The sequence below is a fragment of the Saccopteryx bilineata genome, chromosome 7 (genome assembly GCF_036850765.1).
Source record: "Saccopteryx bilineata isolate mSacBil1 chromosome 7, mSacBil1_pri_phased_curated, whole genome shotgun sequence".
NCBI classification, from domain to species: domain Eukaryota; kingdom Metazoa; phylum Chordata; class Mammalia; order Chiroptera; family Emballonuridae; genus Saccopteryx; species Saccopteryx bilineata.
Genome location: NC_089496.1, coordinates 95,394,335 through 95,401,149, shown reverse-complemented (window position 1 = coordinate 95,401,149; position 6,815 = coordinate 95,394,335).

Here is a 6,815-nt window from a genome sequence, read left to right as displayed (position 1 = left end):
AGCTGCAAATTAAAATTTCGCATTCCTGCCTTTTGATAACGTCATTTGGGGCTCCCTTGCTTGGCAGAGCACAGCTCTGACAGCCTGAGGGCTCCACTCTCACCCAGCCAGGTCAGCGTCCTGGGTGACTGCGAAGGGCCAATAGCCCCACTCTCCGAGACTTACAAAACCTGCCACCAAAATAGGGGGATAGGAATCTATATTTTTTACAAACTCCCAAATGCATTTTTTCCCATAAATTTGCAAACTGGATCATGACCCATACACAATAAGAGATCTCTAGTCCCTCATCTTAGCCTGAAAAACCATTGTTTTACCTGGTCCCCACACCAGTATTTCCAAGGACTTTTAATGTCTTTTTTTTTTTTAAGTGAAAGGAGAAGAGAGAAGAAGAGGGAGAGGAGAGGAGAGGGGAGGGGAGGGGAGGGGAGGGGAGCAGGGGAGGGGAGAGAGAAGAGGAGAGGAGAGGAGAGGAGAGGAGAGAGGGGAGGGGAGGGGAGGAGAGGGGAGGGAAGGAGAGAAGAGGGGAGTGGATGGGAGAGGAGGGGAGGGGAGAGGAGAGGAGAGGAGAGAAGAAGAGAGGAGAGAGAAGAGAGGAGAGAGAATAGGGGAGGAGAAGAGAGGAGAGAGAAGAGGAGAGGAGAGAGAATAGGGGAGGAGAAGAGAGGAGAGAGAAGAGGAGAGAAGAGAGAAGAGGGGAGGAGAAGAGAGGAGAGAGAAGAGGAGAGGAGAGAGAAGAGGGGAGGAGAAGAGAGGAGAGAGAAGAGGAGAGGAGAAGAGAGGAGAGGGGAGAGGAGGAGAGTGGACAGGAAGGGAGGAGAGGGGGAGGAGAGAGGAGGGGAGTGGATGGGAGGAGAGGGGAGAGGAGAGGAGGAGAGGGGAGAGGAGAGGAGAGAGAAGAGGAGAGGAGAGAGAAGAGGGGAGGAGAAGAGAGGAGAGAGAAGAGGAGAGAAGAAGAGAGGAGAGGAGAGGGGAGGGGAGGAGAGGAGAGGAGGGGAGGGGAGGGGAAGGGAGGGGAGGGGAAGGAAAGAGAGGGGAGGGGAGAGGAGGAGAGAGGAGGGGAGGGGAGGAGAGAGGAGGGGAGTGGATGGGAGGAGAGGGTAGGGGAGAGTAGGAGAGGGGAGAGGAGAGGAGAGGAGAGGAGAGAGAAGAGGAGAGGAGAGAGAATAGGGGAGGAGAAGAGAGGAGAGAGAAGAGGAGAGAAGAAGAGAGGAGAGGAGAGGAGAGGGGAGGGGAGGGGAGGAGTGGAGAGGAGAGGAGGGGAGAGGAGGGGAAGGGAGGGGAGGGGAGGGGAGGGGAGGGGAGGGGAGGGGAGGGGAGGGGAGGAAATAGTAAGACACACTCCCACATGCACCTTGACCAGGATCTACCTGGCAACCCCTGTGTAGGGCCGATGCTTGACTTAACTGAGCTATCTTCAGCACCCAGGGCTGACGCTTAGACTGAGTTATCCTCAGTGCCTGGGGCCAATGCTTGAACCAATCGAGCCACTGGCTGTGAGACGGGAAGAGGAAGAGAAGCAAACAGTCACTTCTCATGTGTGCCCTTACCGGGAATTGAACCTGGAACATCTGCATACTGGGTCAATGCTCTATCCACTGAGCAGAATGGCTATGGCCTTAGTGTCTTTATTTAAACAACTGTTTCATCTTTTGGTGATTGTGTAAATCACACGGTTGGAAAGGAGTAGTTCCATAACCTGCAGCAAGGCTTATAGAAGGGGTTTTTCCAATACAGAAGTGATCATTTTTTAAAGAAGCATCTGACATCTCCCCAAAGACGCTGTCACAAATAAAGAACCAGCTGCATTCCTCCATCATGGGCCAATTCCACCCTGGTGGAATGGATAAAAGTTCTGTTGTCACCTACGGGGACTGGCTGATCTGAGGCAGCAGCATATGGTTGACTGTTAAAACAAATCAAAATAATGCCAAACAGAAACTTCTGGTTGTTTAGCCCCAGTAGAATTCTCAAAAGCCAATACAAAAGGCTAAGCCCAGACACAGCCTCGCTCCATCTGTGCTTTGTCTGCAGCCCAGAGAAACGCGAGCCTGGCCGGGCCTGGCGTGATGGCGTGCTTCCAGCTCGCTGTTGGCTCACACTTCCTCGGTGAGGCAGGTTTCTGTTTGTGCAGATGAGAAACTTCTAATTGTGTATCTCACATGCCAATTAGGAAGGAAGAGAAGTCACCTTCCAGGATGACACCCTGGTCGCAGCAGTGAGGGTACCCATGTCAGGTGGGCAGGTTCTCATGGTGGTGACCTGCTGTAAGGAGTAGTCCAAGTTCTATGTTCTTTTCTTTCCCATGGTGTAATTTGAATAATTTCAAACACCAGATTTCTTTTAAGTTGCATAAAAATAACTCATAGCAGAATTATCCGAAACAGGAAAGTGTGGAAACAACCCAAATGACCATCCACAGACGAATGGATGAACAATGTATATCCACCCAGTGGGATGTTACCCATCAACAATGTATATCCATCCAGTAGGATGTTACCCATCAACAATGTATATCCACCCAGTGGGATGTTACCCATCAACAATGTATATCCATCCAGTGGGATGTTACCCATCAACAATGTATATCCATCCAGTGGGATGTTACCCATCAACAATGTATATCCATCCAGTGGGATGTTACCCATCAACAAAGGAGACTGGAGTACTGATAATGTGCTACAACATGGGTGAAAATGAAAAACTCTATGCCAATTGAAAAAAAGTTAGTCATAAGAGAAACTAGACCTTTAGACCTCTAATTTTGGTCCTGACTCAGACAAAATAAATACAAAATATCTTAGGAAAAAGCAGGAAAAAGAGAAGATATGGTTAGCCAGAGTTAGAGACAGGTATGATCAGTCTTCTCTACTCTTTGCATTTTAAATTTTTTTTAATTTTTTATTTTTTTATTTTTTTATTTTTTACAGAGACAGAGAGAGAGTCAGAGAGAGGGATAGACAGGGACAGACAGACAGAAAGGGAGAGAGATGAGAAGCATTAATCATTAGTTTTTTGTTGTGCGTTGCAACACCTTAATTGTTCATTGATTGCTTTCTCATACGTGCCTTGACTGCGGGCCTTCAGCAGACCAAGTAACCCCTTGCTTGAGCCAGTGACCTTGGGCTCAAGCTGGTGAGCTTTTGTTCAAACCGGATGAGCTCGCACTCAAGCTGGCAACCTTGGGGTCTCGAACCCAGGTCTTCCACATCCCAGTCCGACACTCTATCCACTGCGCCACTGCCCAGTCAGGCTACTCTTTGCATTTTAAATAATTCACAAGTATGGTTGTCCTGGGTCTAAAAGTTGCAGACTGCTTGAAAAGAAACATAACTTCTCTTTTCTTTGTTGGGTCACCTGCAAGAGACATTCATGTTTCCTATTCCTTAAATACGGTGAGGCTGTTGGATTTCTTGGGGGAGGAGGAGTTGGAGGTACCTGACCTCCAGCACAGCAGGGGCCACAGTGAAATGAGGACATCTCTCCCCTGAAGTGGAATTCCCTACAAAAGTTGCAGACCTCAGGGTTATTGGCATACTTGGTATGCTTCCTGGAATTTTAAAGGAGAAAGCACCTTTTTTCAGCATGTGTCCAGCTCTTCCATGGAGGAGGAGGAGAGAGGCAGAAGTTCGCTCTGATCGTGGCGGGTCCATGAAACCCTTCACAAAAGCAGCTGGTCACTCCCAGAGTCTGCGTGTCAGTCAAACCCAGAGGGTTGTAGATCTTGAAAACCCTTTCAGTAAAGGATGTGCTGGAGCAGGGCCTGAGGGAGACGGTCTGTGATCAAAGGAAGAGCAGAGCCAAGCATCACAATGAGCCGCAGGCACAATCAACAGGCGGAAACACACAGGAAGAAGAGGAGAGCCAGAGGAACCCAAGTCCCAGTCGCAGAGCAAAGGAGGCGGGCACAAGTCTTACAAAAAGCAAAGGATTGTCAGAAGTCAAAGGAAGTCCTGACACCCAAGGTGAGGTCGGGAATAAGCAGTCTCTTTCAACCTTGGGAGCCCCTTGTTTCATCCCAGGAACTTTGTTTCTCCTAAGGCAGGGGTGCTATTTTGACCTTGAGGCCTGTTTGGGGTCTCACACGTGGCATTCAATGAAAGCACCCATGAGGGCTGAGGGCTGATGGGGGTTCTCATCTCCCCTCTCCTATGGGAGGCAGAGTTTGGGGTTCTCCCTGCTGGAACCCCCACAGCTGGTGGCAGAGCACAGTCTCAGAACTTAGCTTCTTTATGTTTGTGATCACAGCGACCCAGCACCCTTGACATATGGAAGTCTTTCTCTGAAATTCTGCTCAGTGGTTGGTGAGTCTGTCTCTCTGCTCCTTGAAGAAGTTCTAAGAAAGGAACTTAAAGAACAGGGTCATCAGGATGCTCTGACTAGGGGGACAAGACCATCTGCAAAGAGAATTGATGCATTAAAATTTATATCTATCTATCTGTCTATCTATCTATCTATCTATCTATCTATCTATCTATCTATCATCTGTCTACTCTTACTTTTTTCCCTAATACAGTTGACATTCAATATTATATTAGTTTCAAGTTCATAGCAGAGTTGTTAGACATTTAGATGACTTACAGACTGATTCCCCTACAAGTCTAGTACCCACCTGACACTATGTATAGTTATTACAATATTATTGACTATATTCTCTGTTCCTTATCCTATACTTTCCAATATTTAGGTGGAGGAGGGATAGACTCTAAAAATGTCAACATAACTAAATTACTTTTTTATATTGTCTTGTAAACTTTTCGCTCCTTTTTTTCTTTTGTGACTGTTGAGTATGATCCTAGAACAAAATCATTATACCAATGCCCACCTGAAGCTGAGCACTTGGATGGGGTGGCCGCTGGGAAGCCTTATGACTCTGGCCCGTGATGGTAGAACTGTCAGTGTTTCCAGGTGATAGCGTTCCAGGTGATAGTGCATCACTCATGACAGCTTCCTGACATTGTACGTCTGATCAATCAGTGTATGGGCTGGTGGCTGCACATGTCGGGGAATTTGCTATTGACGGGGCCTCTGTGACAGAAGTTCTGCAGATAGAACATATATTTTCATAATTACTTTTCTCATCAGTCTACTTCTTTTCTGATTATAAAAGCAATACATTCTCAATATAATAAATATCCAGCAATATCAGTTATAAACTCTGAAATGCCAATCACCCAATGTTAATCTGTCAGCTGTCTAGAACCAGTGGTACATTTGTTAAAATCCATGAAGCAACATTAACACAGGAGCAACCAAAGCTCATAGCTTACATTAGGGCAGGGGTCCCCAAACTATGGCCCGCGGGCTGCATGCGGCCCCCTGAGGCCATTTATCCGGCCCCCCACCGCACTTCCGGAAGGGGCACCTCTTTCATTGGTGGTCAGTGAGAGGGGCATAGTTCCCATTGAAATACTGGACAGTTTGTTGATTTAAATTTACTTGTTCTTTATTTTAAATATTGTATTTGTTCTCGTTTTGTTTTTTTACTTTAAAATAAGATATGTGCAGTGTGCATAGGGATTTGTTCATAGTTTTTTTTTTATAGTCCGGCCCTCCAATGGTCTGAGGTACAGTGAACTGGCCCCCTGTGTAAAAAGTTTGGGGACCCCTGCAGGGTTTACTCACTATGTTGTGTATTCTCTGGGTTTTGATAAATGTATAATCACTTGTACTCACCATTACAGCATCACATGGAGTAGTTTCTCCGTCCTGTAGATGCTCTGTGTTCCATCTATTCAACCCTTCCTCCTCAGAACTCCTAGCAATCGCTGATCTTTTTATTGTTTTCATAGTTTTGCCTTTTCCAGAATATCATATAGTTGGATCCATTGTATGGAATAGTATTTATTCATTCACTTACTGAGGGACGTCTGGGTTGCTTCCACACTTCAACAGTTACAAATAAGACTGCTATAACTATTCATGTGCAGGTTTTTGTGTGAACCTAATTTTCAACTCATTTGGGTAAATCCCAAGGAATGTGATTGCTGAATCATATGAAAAGAATATATTTAATGTTGTAAAAAACAAAACAAAACTACCAAGCCGTCTTTCCAAATCAATCAAGTCTTTCATGGATCATTCCTTTGATAGTACGTAAAGTGTTGCTGCCTACCTCAGGCATTTAGATTTTCTCCTACCCTGTCCTCTAGAAACTTTATAATGTTCAGTTTTACATTTAGCTCTCTTGGTTCATTTTGAGTTTATTTTTGTGAAAGGTGTAAGGTCTAGATTAATTTTCTCACAGGTGGATATCCAGTTGTTCCAGCTCCACTTGTTGAAAAGTCTACCCCTTCTCCACTGAACTGCTGAAATTGCTCCTTTGTCAAAGCTCAGTTGACTATATAGCTATGTAGGTCTATTTCTGGACCTTCTATTCTTACCCATTGATTCACCTGTCTATTCTTTGACCAATACCAAACTGCCTTCTGTTTACTGGAAAACAGAAGTTTCCTAGTAAATTTCAAAGTCAAGTAGTATTAGTCCTCCAACTTTGTTCTTCCTTAATGTTATGTTGGTTATTCTGGCCCTCTTGTCTCTCCATATAAATTTTAAAATGAATCTATTGCTATATACAAACAGACTTACTGGGATTTGGATTAGGATTGCATTGAATCTGTGGAACAGATTGGCAAGAACTGACATCTTAACACTATTGAGTTTTCCTATCAAACATGGAATATCTATCAGTTTATTTGGTTCTTCTTTGATCTATTTTTTCAGACTTTTGTGGTTTTCTTCTTATAGCTCTTATACATATTTTGTTATATTTACATCAAAGTATCTCATCCTTTTGATGGTAATATTACCTCATC